This window comes from Apium graveolens, chromosome 2, assembly GCF_009905375.1.
Source record: "Apium graveolens cultivar Ventura chromosome 2, ASM990537v1, whole genome shotgun sequence".
NCBI classification, from domain to species: Eukaryota; Viridiplantae; Streptophyta; class Magnoliopsida; order Apiales; family Apiaceae; genus Apium; species Apium graveolens.
Genome location: NC_133648.1, coordinates 268,643,490 through 268,660,296, shown reverse-complemented (window position 1 = coordinate 268,660,296; position 16,807 = coordinate 268,643,490).

The following is a 16,807-nucleotide window of genomic DNA, read 5'->3' as shown; positions in this document are numbered from 1 at the left end:
GTAACTACTCACTGAATGGGTTCTTGGTATTCTAAGCAGTGAATTCGTATTATCCGGATAGTCGCGATATGCTGAGAAGTATCCCTCACGATGTAGAATAAATATGATTAATTAATTAATCTTATTTAATGAATTAGAGAATTTATATAAATAATGATAAAATAGTTTTATTATTATTTATTTCTACTATCGGCTTAATATTGAACCTACAAGGTCACACCATAAAAGAGAATGATTTAATGGTGGAGGAATTATTTAATAATGGCTGGTAATTATTTATTTGTGAAATAAATAATTAATTAGCAAATTTAATAATTGATTAAATGAGATTTAATTAATTATAAATTAATTAAGAAAAGTTCTTAATATTATTAATTAAGAATTTAATTTTGGAAATTAAATCAAGTGAGAGAATTATTTTTAAAGTATTTAGAAAAAGGATTAGTAATTAAAAGCTGTTTTAATTATTAGTTAATAGGTTAATAAGAATAAAGGGTTAATAATAATAATAATATTTTATGGGAAAATTTTCAGCTGAAATTTTGCCTATAAATATACTATTATAAACCCTTATTTGGACTCAACCTAAAAAGTTAAGAAAACCCTAATTCTCCCACCCCTTCTTCCTCCATTACATTGATCTCTTGGTGGATACCGGTGGAGTGCTTCACACTTGAGGAGCAGCTGCTAGAAATCTCCGCTCGTCGTTCTTGGATCGCTATTAAAGACCTCCATCTTTTCATTAACGTAAAGCTTCTTAAGGTAAACATACTGAACTACGAATTAAATATTATTTTTCGCATGGATCCTGCGGAGGGTTTCATTTTTTTAAGATTTAAATTTACGTTTTCGTTGCATTCATGTGCTAAAAACCCTTCACTCTCTGCCTTCATTCATCACTTTTTCTTAGCATCATATGATCTTTTCCAATAATTCGGGTTGCATTACAATCTCAAACAACTTTTCAGTACCGGCTCTGGTTACCTTCAATTCTATTTCCATTTTCTCAAAATCTCTTATCAACTCTCCCAAAGACATTATCATCTTGAGTCTCTCCTTTCTACTAAATGCGTTAGCCACCATATTGGCTTTCCCTTGATGATAAAGATTCTCATAATCGTAATCCTTGATTAGCTCTAACCACCTACTCTGGCGTATGTTGAGCTCATTCTGTGTGGAAATATACTTGAGCTCTTATGGTTTGTATAAATCTCGCACTTCTCTCCATACAAGTAGTGCCTCCAATCTTTAGGGAAAAAAACTATTGTCGTGATCCCAAGATCATGGGTGGGATATCGAATTTCATATTCCCTTAATTGTCTTGATGCGTACGCGATTAACTTTCCATGCTATATAAGAACGCACCCTAATTCCTTGTGCGAAGCGTCAATACAAATCACAAAATCTCATTTTCCATCCGGCAACGCCAACATAGGGGCCGTCACTAATCTTTGCTTCAGTTCTTGAAAGTTGTTCTCGCATTTCTCTGTCCATTCGAACTTCTCAGTCTTATGAGTAAGCCGCGTTAAAGAGGCTACTATCTTTGAAAACTTGAACGAACCTCCGGTAGTAACCGACCAATCCTACCTCTGGTAGTCGCCCTGGCCATGGTCATCAATTCCTCAGTGGTCCCTTTTTTTTCTTGACAGGATCCTTCACGGGATCCTCCTCAGCAACAATCCCTTTTGGGACAACATCCTCAACCGCTACATCCTCAATATGAACATCATCCGGTCCCTCATTAGGGTACTCCATCGAATCCATGATTTGATCTCCAATATGTAATAAAACAACATCACGCTGTTGCTCCTCAACCTCAGGGTTCGTTGCCCCGCTACATCGATCTATGTTATTATCATGATATTTATAAGGGTTCCCATTAGGGTTTTAACTGTCATTACTATGTTAGGTAGTCCGACCATGAACTTGGCAAGAGTTCTTATTATCTTAGTGAACTTATTATTTTAACGACGCATCATCTCTGAGGTTTATAACACTTAGCTCTGATACCATTTCTGTAACACCCCCAAATTCGGGGTCGGGGATCCGGGTTGTCACGAGTTCCATTTCCCTTAATAATATTCAATCTTAATAAACAAACAACTACTGCGTACTGTGACCCCATAATATACACACACACCACAAGTTCTAGTCTCAGAGATGAATACCAAAAATAACACAAGTCATTTTATTCCACAATTATAAGTCATTACATCTCAAAAGGGTTTCTGAATAGATTTACATAATCTTTGCCATTACTAAAATTCATAAATATACATAAGTCTGGTACATCAAAAGTTAAAAGTAGCCTATTGGTAGTTCCTACCTCAGCTATAGTGACATCAACGCCTACAGGAAACTGCGGAACATTTCCTATCCGCTCATGAGCTGGGAGCCTAGTCATGTTCATCTTGTGTATCTGTTGCTGTGTCATGAAAGAAGAAAGCAAGGGTGAGTAACAAGCCCACCGAAATAATATGTATAATACTTTATAATATATGAGCATTCTCATATTACTCATGAAAGTCTTGGTCAAGCAAAAATGAACCAAGTTTGATATCTTAACATGACTATGTCGCAAAATAATCAGTATAAATGTATATATACTTTTCAAATCTTTGAAATCCTCTTTCATGCATAATATACACAGATTTCCAGTCTATAACTGTATAAAAATATCGTTGCAAGGTGATCTCATATATCTAACCTTGTCTCAACATTTTTCTGAAAATCTTTGTCATACATAAGATAATCATTTACTAGATATAAGTTACAAGATACTCCAATATACTTATATCTTTTCCGAATACTACTTGAACTACCACCGTTCAAGGTATAATCAATTTCAAAAGTTTATCATATAGATGAGACTACGAGATAAGACTTGAATAAATTCAATCTTTGAAATATCATTTAAAGAAATGAAGTTACTAGATACTTCATTAATTCCCGATATATATATACACACCTATATATATATATCTCATACATTCCTTGAAACCCTCTGTTATGAAAAGTATAAACAGAGTTATAATACCCAATGAATTTGGAATGAAGAGAATTTTGGCATAAACCCGATATCTTGCTGATCAGACAAAGATACCAATAATTAACCTTTTCTACAGTAGATTGATGAATTCATCGCCGGTCATCACCCTGGCCACATTAGGACCTCGCGCTAGACCGTTACCCGGCCACTCACGCGTGGATGGACTGTCACCTAGCCTCTTACACCTTCATAGACGGTACCCCAGCCTGTCGTTTATGCCGACTCAATTAGATGGACTTACTTCCCCAACGTTGGGCAAGTAATAAAATTGTTTTCTCAAAACAGCAACCTCGTTGCGAATATAAAATACACCACAGAGCCGGATCCCTCAGATTTTTGAGCGAGTATTCAAGTCCCCATCGAAAGGAAGATCTTAAATTTGAAAACGAGTTTTGGGATCCGCTCTAACTTTTAAAATCATTTTGAAGACTCGAAAACATTTTTAAGAATGTTTGGAGTAATGCTGATTTAATAAAATAAATCAGTCCCAATATGTTGGAAAATATCTGAATATTATTATTTAAATAATATTCCTATAAAGGATAATCTTTATAAAAAAAATGAAGTAGAAGTTTTAAAAACTCATACTCGAAACGAATAATAATAAAAAAGATATACTTATACGAAATACGATCTTTATTTGAATAATCGAAAATAAGTTTGATTATTATTCAAAACTATCGAATATACCTTATTCGATTAATAGTTATAGAAAACTATATATATATATAAATATATATATATATATATTATACTCGGGAACATTGACTCCCGGTTTAGAAAAATGTTCACATTTGGGTCCCCTATACAAAGGGTATACGCGAGTACTGCTTATCTCTAGCATATGTATTATGCAGTTTATAAGCATTTGAATTGATAATAGAATTTCAAGATTTCACAACATGCATATATATATATACCATATCAACATGCTCCAATATATCGTAAGATTTTCTAATAACAGTCATGCACTTATCTCAAGATAATGCATCAATATATTTACATCACAACAATAGTATAACGGGTAGAAAACTTGCCTGAGCGTTCCGGGGTAGACTTAAGCTTAGAGTGGGTCCGGTAACCTATGAATAACAACATAAGTCGGAATTAAACCACGGTCTCTTAAGAAACTAGACTTTAACCAATTGGACCCTAACGTTCGCTTTTGCGCTTAACTATTCACATAAGTCGCTCGAGTAACCTCGCCTCCACCATTTTTATAACCGTTACGAATTTTAAGGCGACGCTTTCACGAATACTCTATAAACTGACCCATTAACCTTACATAATTGTTTCATACTCCAATTAGTCACTTAAGGACCTTAACCAAGGTTTCAAAGTAAGGCGAGGGGTAATGGTTCGTTCGCGAAACGCCGTTACTTAAAACAGTCGTTTCTCCTAAACCGTACATCGGATTCAAGCGAACCACATACCAAAATGAAGCTTACGACACGATCTAGATAAACATGGCAAAGTTATAGATTAGTCATTTGGATTTCTGTCTCGAACACTAAAACAAGCAGTTGAATGAAAATGGGCATTACGATGGCTATGTTTACGCGATTACCCATGTTCATACCACTCCAATTAACCACCAACCAACTCATAACCATCAATACAAAAAAACTTCACCTAAACCATACCACATCAGTCCATAACCTCCAAGTTTTTCAACTCAAACAACCACAATCAAGACCTATGAACTAAATCAAGCTTCAATTACCAAAACACTTCCAAATCAAACCAAACTACTAATAATCACAATCCATGCTTCTCATTTCACAAAACCAACCATTAAACTTACTAAAAAATAAATTAAAGGCTAGGGTTTGAAGTTTATACCTTCCTTGGTAGGTGTTAAGTTGCGAGAAAGCCTCAGGGAGCCTTAATTTAACCTCCTACAAGCTTGATCTTTCCAAAGAAATCAAGAACACAAAGTTAGGTTTTAAAGTTTCTAAAAGTCCAATTGAAAAAACTCTAAAATTGAGGGTCTTACCCTGCTTATTTGGACGAGACTTGTGAACAAGAGTTATAGGCCATCTCAATACCTTTCTAACGAGCTATTGAACACAACATTTGAGTGAGTATTGAAGGAGATATGGCAGTTTGAAGTTTCTGGTATTGTTTTGGTCGAGAGCTTTTGTTCTTGGAAGCAAAAGTCAAATTCTAATTTTTGTGTTTTATGATTTATGTTGGTTGCTTCTCTTTCTTTTAGCTTGGCTACTTTTAGATTTTTACCATGGTAAGTTTTACTTGGCTATAAATCAACCAACAAATCAAAACTCCTTGTTATGCTTATATCACCATGCTTATGTCATCTTGTTAATACATGTCTTCTCCTTGTTGGTGTGATGACATCATCATCCACTAACCTCTTTGATTAACCCTTAATTACTTGGCTAATGACTGCTTATCTGTTATACAGTTCGCTTAACTTTTGTTCTAATTTGTCGTTTGAGGGATCATATCCGGAATCTTATTACTTGGGTTCCCCTAAACCTTTCCCAATATTTTATATTCCTTTTATGATCCTCTCTTATAATTCTTGAATTTAAATCCTTTTAATCATGTTACCTTATACTCAATTCTTTCGGTATCTGGTGGATTTTCTGGAAAAATCAAAGTGTACAGATTCGAATTCTAACGACCTTTACATACACTCATTTACTTTATGGAATACTAATACGATCTTAGAATTTACATAACAGTATTTCTATATAGTGTGGTCTGATAATTTTCCTTATTCAGCATCATCATCAAAAGTTACTATTCATCCATGTTTCAAAAATTCCAAAAATTGGGTTTATTATAACAAAAGACCCCAACATGCACATCAAAGATTTCATCGAGATCTGCAACACTTTCAAGTTCAATGGAGTTTCTGAAGATGCTATTAAGTTGAGGCTTTTCCCATTCTCTCTGCGGGATAAAGCTAAGTGTTGGTTACATTCTCTACCACCAGTGTCTATCACCAAATGGGAGGATCTTGCTCAGAAGTTCTTAACCAAATTATTTCTTATGGCGAAGACTGCTGCAATCAGAAACACACTTACTCAATTTGCTCAGCAATCTGGAGAATCTTTTTGCGAGGCTTGTATCGATATAAAGAGATGCATAGGAAGTATCCTCATCATGGGAAGCCTGACTGGATGATCATTAACTATTTCTATAATGATTTGGGTGCTACTTCTCGACCCATGCTTGATGTAGCATCAGGAGGAGCCTTGTGGGCTAAAAGCTACGATGAAGCTTATGAATTGATTGAACTGATGGCTACTAATAAATACCAGAATCCTACTCAACGACTATCTCAGGGTAAGGTAGCATGAATTCTCGAGTTGGATGCAGCTACTGCTATAACTGCTCAACTTAAGAATTTGACGATGAAGGTGGATTCTCTGTCTAATTATGGAGTTAATCAAATCACTAATGTATGTGAGCTTTGTGCTGGTGCCCATAAGACTAATCAGTGTGCCATTTCTAGTGAATCAGATCAGTTCGTGAGCAACTTTCAGAGGTCGCAGCAACCTGTACCAGCCACCTATCATCCTAAAAACCACGATCATCCTAACTTTAGTTTGAGCAACACTCAGAATGCGGTTCAACAACCTTATTAGCAGTATCCAACAAAGCAGTACAACCCCCCTGGTTTTTAGTAACCGTAATATGCACCAAGGCAACAACTCCAGCTACAACAGTCGAATGAAAAATCTTAATTAGAGGAGTTGAGGCTTATGTGCAAGAGCCAAACGGTTTTTATCAAGACCTTGGAAAATTAAATTGGGCAAATTGCCAATGCCTTGTTAATTCGTCAACCTGGTACACTTCCTAGTGATACTGAAGTACCAGTAAAGAGGGAAGAAAAGGAGCAGGTAAAGGCAATTACATTGAGGTCTGGGAAGGTTGCAAACCCCGAACATTTGCATGGTTGGGATGAAGAAGCTGTGGCTGAAGAAGAAGTGCAGAAGGACGCTGAAGTGGATCCAAGGAAGACAACTGTTGAACACACTCCTCCTGAGGGTAATACAGGGGAGAAACAGATCTATCCTCCATCGCCTTTTACTAAGCGGCTACAAAAGAAAAAGCTAGACAAGCAATTTGAGAAGTTTCTGGAGGTGTTTAAGAAACTTTACATCAACATAGCTTTCGTTGAAGCTCTTGAACAAATGCCTAGTTATGCGAAGTTTATGTAAGGTATTCTCTCTAGAAATGTGAAGCTTGATGACTTAGAGACAGCTGCTTTCACGGAGGAATCTAGTGTTATGCTGCAACAAAAGTTGCCTCCGAAGCTTAAAGATCCTGGAAGCTTAACTATTCCTTGCACCATTGGAAAAGTGTCATTTGATAAATGCTTATGTGACTTGGGAGCTAGCATCAATCTGATGCCTTTGTCAATCTTTAAGAAGTTGGACTTACCAGATCCGAAGCCTACTTATATGACTTTGTAGTTGGCCGATCATTCTATTACTATCCATGAGACATTGTTGAAGATGTTTTGGTCAAGGTGGACAAACTCATCTTTCCTGCTGATTTTGTAATTCTTGATTTCGAGGAGGATATGAAGATTCCCATAATATTGGGAAGACCTTTCTTGGTTACTGGCCGAACCTTGATAGATGTGCAGAAAGGTGAGCTCACCATGCGAGTGCTGGATTAGGATGTTACTTTTAACATTTCCAATGCTATGAAGTTCCCTACGGAAAATAAGGAGTGCTTAAACGTGGAGTTGGTCGATTCTGTGGTTACTTCAGAACTTGATCAATTGCTAAGGTCTGATGCCTTAGAAAAGGCTTGTTGGGGAATTCTGATAGCGAAGATGATGAAGGTGATGAGCAGTTACAATATTTGAATGCTTCTCCCTGGAAGAGGAAGATGGATATGCCTTTTGAATCTCTTAGAATGAAGGAGCTGAATAAATCTCCTAAGCGCCTCAAGCCATCTATTGAGGAAGCTCCTACTATTGAGGTTAAGCCTTTACTTGAACATTTGAGGTATGCGTTTTTAGGTGATGCATCTACTTTGCCTGTTATTAGTGCATCTGACCTTTCAGGTAGCGATGAGGAAAAGCTTTTGAGAATTCTTAGAGAATTCAAATCGGCAATTGGTTGGACTATAGCAGATATCAAGGGAATCATCCCTTCTTATTGTATGTATCAAATTCTGCTAGGAGAAGGTAGCAAGCCTACTGTTAAGCAATAAAGAAGGCTTAACCCTATCATGAAGGAAGTTGTGAAGAAGGAAATTCTTAAGTGGCTGGATGCAGGGATCATCTATCCCATTTCTGACAGTTCTTGGGTGAGTCCAGTTCAGTGTGTACCAAAGAAATGAGGTATCACAGTTGTTGCTAATGAGAAGAATGAGTTCATTCCTACTCGAACAGTCACGGGGTGGAGAGTTTGCATGGATTACAGGAAGTTGAACAAGACCACGAGAAAAGATCACTTCCCTCTGCCGTTTATTGATCAAATGCTTGACAGATTGGCTGGGCATGAGTACTACTGTCTTCTAGATGGCTATTCGGGCTATAATCAAATTTGCATTGCTCCGGAAGATCAGGAGAAGACTACATTCACTTGTCCATTTTGATACTTTCGCCTTTAGAAGGGTTTCTTTTGGTTTATGTGTGGCACATGTGACATTTCAGAGAGGTATAATGGCCATCTTCTCTGACATGATTGGTCAGAATGTGGAGGTGTTCATGGACAATTTCTCTGTGTTTGGAGATTCATTTGATGAGTGCTTGCAAAATCTTGGCGACGTTCTTAAAAGGTGTGTTGAGACCAATCTGGTGCTCAACTGGGAGAAATATCACTTTATGGTGTGACAGGGCATTATTCTTAGTCACAAGGTCTCTAGTAAGGGTCTTGAGGTGGACAAAGCCAAGGTGAGGGTCATTGAAAATCTTTCTCCACCAATTTCTGTTAAGGGAGTTCACAGCTTTCTTGGTCATGCGGGTTTCTATAGGCGGTTCATCAAGGACTTCTCAAAAATTTCTAAGCCTTTGTGCAATCTTCTGGAGAAGGATGTCCCGTTTAAGTTTGATGACGAGTGCCTAGCTACTTTTGAGTCCTTGAAGAAGAGTTTAATCACGACACTGTCATAACTACACCTGATTGAAATGAACCTTTTGAGATGATGTGCAATGCAAGTGATATGCAGTTGGAGCAGTTCTTGGGCAGAGAAAGAACAATATATTTCATGTGGTCTACTATGCTAGTAAGACCCTAAATGGTGCTCAACTGAATTATACTACTACTGAGAAGGAACTTTTGGCCATTGTCTACGGTTTTGAGAAGTTTTGATCTTATCTGCTTGGGATGAAGGTGACAGTATTCACTGATCACTCCATGATTAGATATCTCGTCTTGAAGAAGGACTCGAAGCCTAGATTGATCAGATGGGTTCTTTTTCTTCAGGAATTTGAGTTGGAGATCAAGGACCGAAAGGGTACTGAGAACCAAGTTGCTGATCATCTCTCTCATTTGAAAGATCCAAGTGCAACTTCACTGGATAAGACATTGATAAATAAGTCTTTTCCCAATGAGCAGTTGTTTGGAATGCAAGTGGAAGAACCGTGGTTTGCAGATATTGTGAACTACCTTGTGAGTAATATCATGCCTCCCGACTTGTCATATTCTCAAAGAAAGAAGTTTCTTCATGAGGTGAAGTGGTACATGAGGGATGAACCATATCTGTTTAGATAAGGAGTTGACCAAATCATGAGGAGATGTATTCCGTACAGCAAAACGGGGGGGGGGGGATCTTGTGAGGCTGTCATTCAACTGTTTATGGAGGCCACTATGGTGGAGAGAAGACAACAACTCGTATCCTTTAATTGGGATTCTTCTGGCCTACATTGTTTAAGGATGCGCATCACTTTGTTTTGAAGTGTGATCAATGCCAGCATGTAGGTAATTTGTCCCAGAGAGATGAGATGCCTCTTAATGTGCTTCTCAAAGTTGAAGTCTTCGATGTGTGGGGAATAGACTTCATGTGGCCATTTGTCTCATCTTACAATAATCAGTATATCTTGTTGGCAATCGATTATGTGTCAAAATGGGTGGATGTCAAGGCTTTGCCAACAAACTATGCAAAGGTAGTGCTTAATTTTCTTCATAAGCAAATATTCACGAGATTTGGGACTCCGAGAGTCATAATTAGTGATGAGGGGTCGCATTTTGCAATCATAAATTCACTGCTATAATGCAAAGATATATTGTGAATCACCGCATTGCGACAGCCTACCATCCGCAGACTAATGGTCAAGCAGAGGTGTATAGCTGAGAGATCAAGCGCATTTTAGAGAAAGTTGTGTGTCCATCGAGAAAAGATTGGTCTACGAAGCTTGATGAAGCTGTCTGGGCGTATAGAACAACATATAAGACTCCGTTGGGTATGTCATCATATCAGTTGGTTTATGGTAATGGGTGTCATTTAACAGTGAAGCTAGAGCATAAAGCGTATTGGGCTTTAAAGAAGTTGAACCTCGATTTGGATGCAGCTGGTAAGAAGAGGATGCTTCAATTGAATGAACTTGACGAGTTTCGACTTCAAGCATATGAAAACATTAAAATGTATAAGGAGAAAGTCAAGAGGTGGCACGATAGAGGTCTAGTGCTCAAATCATTTGTGCCAAGGCAACAAGTTCTTTTGTTTAACTCTCATCTCTGTCTTTTTCCTGGAAAGTTGAAGTCGAGGTGGTCAGGGCCATTTATTGTCAAAACTGTGTTTCTACATGGAGCGGTGGAGATTTTTGAGAATGATCCGAGCCAAGCATTCAAGGTAAATGGTCAGAGATTGAAGCATTACTATGGTGACACGGAAAACCGCGAGGTGATTAGTGTCGTTTATTGTCCGTTTGATCTCGCATTTCTACGTCGAGCTAACGACGTAATGGAAGCACTTCTTGGGAGGCAACCCAAGTTTGTTGTACAATAGTAGATAGATGAAGAAGAAAGAAAGGAAAAAAGCTCAAAAAAATCAAAAAAATAAAAAATTTCAGGTCCAACTACAGTAGCACGGCGCGCCCGCGCTGAGGAAGCGGGGCGGCCGCAACACTTTTCCAGAAACAGAGCGCGCCCGCGCTGCCTGGCGGGGCGGCCGCGCTGAAAAGGCAGAAGCACGACGCGCCTGCGCTGAGGTAGCGCGCGGCCGCGCTGCCCCCTGAATCTGAAAAAAAATAAAAATAGCAGAAAAAGAAGAGAAAATCGGGACTTTACTACAAAATCAATTTCTACCCGATTTTTACTCTTCCACATCCCAAATTTCCCTCTCCAAATCAAACCAATTATTCCCACTATTCCCATAATCAATTCCCACTTCTATTCCATATCTAATTCTCTTCCAACCTCCTATATATACACACACACACACACTTATATACAAACTTCTCCATCAGTTCTCAAATTCTCAAACACAATTCTCTCTCAAACACTTATATTTTATTCTCTCTTATTCAATCCCAATGGCACCCAAAAGACAGCGAACTCAAGTAAGCAGCAGCACCACTGATTCTTCGAGTGCAGGTGGTGTGAGGCCTAGGTTTTAAACTCCCGAGGCTGAAGTAGAGTATATGAGGCTTCTCTCGAAGCCTATAGCCAAGGAGCATGGTTTTCTGCCATCAGAAAAAGATGGTAAGTTGTTGGAGATTGTTGGAGATGGGCTGGGTTGTTTTTTGCGAGGCACCCACTGCTGTGCCAATGAGTGTGGTTCATGAGTTTTATGCTAATGCGAAGGCGGAGAAGAATGGTTTCACTGTGGTTAGGGGGATGATAGTGGAGTACAGTGCAGAAGCGATTAGGAGTGTGATTGAACAGCCCGCGAGAAAGCTTGGTCATGATATTTGGAACGAGAAGACTCCGAAGGAGTTTGATTTAGATTTGACAGTTGCTACTCTGTGTGTGCCTGAGACTCACTAGAAGTTTAAGAGAGGCACAACTGATTATTCCACGTTCCCTGCTTCGTGCATGAACAGGTTTGCACGTGCATGGAATTCTTTTATTTGTGCTAATATCATGCCATCTTCTCACTTGGATGATGTTACTTTGGAGCATGCATGGTTGTTATAGGGTATTCTGCAGGGGGACTATGTGGACCTTGATATGGTTATTCACCAAAGGATTCTGAGATTTTTGCGAGGGAGTACTACGGGTTCTATACCCTATGCATCCATTGTGACGAAGTTGTGTGTGGCAGTTGGTGTTAGTTGGGCCGCACATGAGCAGCTTCAGCTGCCTAGTTCTGCTATTGATAGTTCAACATTATTGAGTATGGTGGAGTAGTACAGTGGTAAGCCCGATCATAAGGGGCTTGGTTATTCATATGATCTTCTTCTAGGAAAATGACCAGCTGATTAGATGTATGCTGGTGGTTCAAAGCATGCCCGTGAGGCGGTATGGAGAGCTCGGTTAGGTGAGGAAGTAAAGTCATCCCAGTCACAGCGGCCATCACAGCAGGAGGAGGAAGTAGAAGCAGATGTTGGAGTTGGTATGAGCATGGCGCAGTATAGGCGTTTAGCTAGGAGGATGGATGCTATGCATGACATCCATAGTCGGTTTGCACGTGATCTCACCCAGGCATTAGGGACTGCATTCAGAGCCACATGTGTTGACATCCAGTGGCCATTATTTGGTGAGGACTCCATGTATCCACCTCCATATATGCCTGACACTCCACCCGTTGTGGGTGAGGATCCTGATTTGGATTAGGTATGCCTGATTCCTTACTATTACCTTCACTGAGGACAGTGAAAATTTTAAGTTTTTGGGTAGTAGTTGAAGGAATATATTTTGTGTGAGTCACATATAGTTGCACATTCATGATAGTTTAGCGAATATAGTTGCATGTTTGCCATGTAGTAGTTTTTTTATTTTTGTAGTTTTTTATGATAGTTTGTTCATTTAGTTTCATGCATTTGCATAATAACATGATCCCGTAGATGTTTTTTTCCGATTGATTTGTGATATTGATGCTAGTGTAGTGATGTCGTATTCAGTGATGTTAAGCCTTATCAAGTTGATTTGCATGCTAGAGACAATTGTATTTCACTAAGTCTCATAGGTGCTTGAGTGCTAGATCATAGTTATGGTTTATTTGATTGTCGAGGTTTAATCGCTTGTTTATATTTAAAATTTAGGATATTCACTTAATAATAAAATAACATGGATTTTTTTAATGAATGGAGAAAATTGGATTTCATTTCTAGTTGTTGTGGCTAGGTGTCAAATGGCTAGTGGCCGGCTCATATTTATATGAGTAGTCTAGGATTGAGCGAGATGAAGCGAAACACACTCGTTCAGAAATTTGTGAAAAAAAAGAAAAAAAGAAAAAAGAAAATGAAATAATAATAATAAGTGTTATGTATAATTGATCACGAGTGGGCTCTTTAGTACTCGAGTTATTAAGTTCTTAGGGGACTTTGTGCCTAATGACCTAAGGCTTTTATAGTCTAGGATCCGCTAACCTAACGCTCGCTACATAGGTACTATTGTATAAGTCTTTTGTGGATCTCACTCATTGCACGGTCAAATAAGCATATCTTTGTTGTTTTGTTGAGCATAAAAGCATGAATTGATATAAAACTCCAATATAAGAATTGAAGTGTTATAAGTTATTTTGAGTCTAGCTTTTAATTTTATCTATAACCTTGCGATTACTTTGATGAGTAGTGAGTCATGATTATTGATCTAGTTGCGATGGTATATCTATAAGCCTTTTTACACACACACACATCTCTAGTTTGTAGGTTGATTTGTGGGGATTGATTGATCTTTATGCGAATAACTGCATTTGTTGAGATGTTGCTTATTTATTGGTTTAGTTATTCTATGGGGATCATTGCAATCATATAGTTGCATTCATGCATTTTTTGTTTCTTGTTCTTTGAGTCTGTTTATGCTTGAGGACAACATCGATTCAAGTTTGGTGGTATGTTAAATGGCATTTATGACACTTTATAACGCTCCATTAAGCTTTGAATTGGTGTGTTTGTACTCAAGTTGTTGGTGTTTTAATGTGTTTTGTAGTGTTTTTGCATTTCAGGAATTAATCCAGAATTCAGGTGAATTAGCATTGATTTGATGGTGTCCAAGGAATAAAGGCTCGTGAAGACCAACTCATTGCTGCAAGAAAAGAAGAAAAAGAAGTTTTTTCCAAAAGACCGGTGCGCACGCGTTGTGATAGCGCGCGGTCGCGCCCGAGGAACAAAAACATAGCGCGCCCGTATTGGTCAAGCGCGCGGCCGTGCCAGGACGGGAAATAAAATCCTGATTCTTGTGGAATTTTGATTGGATGGACTTCTACTATGCATGGGCTTCTATATATACATAAATAAAGGTCGTTTTTATAAGGAGACGTACCAGAGCTAAGGAGAAGGTGTAAGAAGACCGTAGAGCACAATTCAACCAAGGCGAAGAAGATCTATTCTTGTGATTCTTTGTTTTAAGTTGTAACTTTGGATGCTAGTTTTCTTATTCTTGAACCTTTACTTTTGTTTCGTACTTGGTTTTATTAAGTATAAAGGCTCTGTTTATTATACCATGCTTTCATCGGAACCCACATTGATGATGAGTCTGATTATAGGCTAATCGTTATCGTGGGGTCCTAGCGGATTTATTTATGGATTTCTTTAGTTAATTTGTTTCGATGACTTAGTGTGTGGTGATTGTATGATAACCTAGTTTTCGTTGCGCTTATTCATCTTGTGAGCGTCGCGAACTCATAAGATAGTGTGTTAATCTTTAATGAAGTGAAAGTAAATTTAAGGGTTTAGAACTTGCCATGCTAGCATAGGTTCATATATTTGATATGCATGATGCGTAGGTAATTTTAACCATCTTACTTGCCCTATGTAATCACGGTAGATAACTTGTGCATTAAACCGTTATGTTGTCAAATTCTATATATATATAGGATCTCAATATAATTGGTGTCTATTCAGCTTCTATCTCTTTTATGGATGTCTGGTAATATGGTATTCATACAACGAAAGTTAGCGCTTATCAGTTTCATGTTATCTGATTAGTGTCATCACTATAACATGCTAAGGTTAAGAACAAAAAGGCTATTGAATGAGGTATTTAATGAAGTTAAAATCCCATGTTTGTGTCATATATTATTTAATTCTCTTTAATCCCTTAGTTTATGTTCTTTAGTATAATCTCTTAGTCAATCTTAGTATAAACAATCTCAATTTGTTACTCGCCTAAGCATTGAATAATAACCATACTAGTGTAGCATAAATACATTGATTGAAATTAACCTAAACCAACCCATGTGGGAACGAACTAGAATTTATTCTATACTACTTGCGAACGCGTATACTTGCGTGTATTATTGGCGCGAGTTAACGGCCTAACAGATACATCTAAAGATTTCTCCTCCCTGATTATGTTCTTCAGTAAAGAGTGTTTGGAACTACCCTCTTATCATGTCTGACATCCCCTCATCCTAATTTACCCAATCTCCTCCTTCGTTTTTTAACCTCAGAACATGATTATTTCGCTTTCTTCTATTGCATGTTGTATATAAATATTTTTTATTTTTTTCCCCCGTTGAAGCCACAATTGCTTCGAGCGTTGTCTCCAAAATATTTGTTTCTGCTCTAGGACCAAGTACAACTGCTTCTTAGCTTCCTCATATTCAGTGTTTGAAGTATCATCCCTTTTATTACGAAGCATCTACATCTTTCCTCTACAATCTTTGATGCATTTACTAAAGCAAGTAGTGATCTCTCTTCCCCGAATTTCTAAGCTCTTCGCACAACATTTCAGTTTTTGAGTTACAGTACCACTATTGTTAGGTCCCGAAGTTATCGTAAAGGGGGGGGTCGAATATGATAATCACTAAATTTAAAATTCCTTCGAATCTTTAGCAGATATAAGATTTAGTGCTCGGTTAGTGGTTTTGTGTTCTTGAGAGGAATAGTGTTTGGAACGATAAAAACAAGGAACACAAGATATTCAGGGAAGTATATATTCGTATATTAATCCTCGGGGGGTGTTGCTACACTCTGGTAAATAAATTAACTGGATACAATCTAAGAACAACAAGGTTCCTAGCTTCTACAAATTTATAAATCAAATCCTATACAATGATCTAGCTTTTATTTGTACTAGGATTTAATTACCGGGTCACGATTATAATGCCCCTAAGAATATATAAGAATTAAATCGGTCATTATAACGTTACTCCGGTGAGAATTTAAATGGATATACAAAAAACTTGAGCTTCTCTGTAAATCTTTGCTGGCATTTCACTACTCTCTTGGGAGAGAAGATGAATAGAATGAATCCCCAAATGGCTGAATTTGAACTGCTATTGAGTGTAGTCTTTATATTTAATTCAAATGTGTGGGTAAATATTGACCACACAAATTAACTGAATGTTCAATAAAGTAGTGGGTGAGAATTCTGTGGCGACCAAGTATAGTTCTGTGGCGACCAAGGTGATACAGGAGGAGGGAGCTCTCTATGGCGACTAGTAGCACCAGTATTACTACAATTCATTTATATTACTCTAACTCCCCTATGGCGACCACAGGGTGTCAGGTCACACACACTGTAGAAGGGGGTTGAATACAGTGTATAGCACAATCAAATTGAATTCAAATAACACAAGTAACAGAAAACAGACTTTATTTAATGCAATAAATTCTATTACAATATGGAACTGTCCTCTCTCAGTGATGAACAAATATCATGAGAGCTGCTAGGGTTACAATAAATAATATTCTAGATAATGATAACACTTATAATGTAA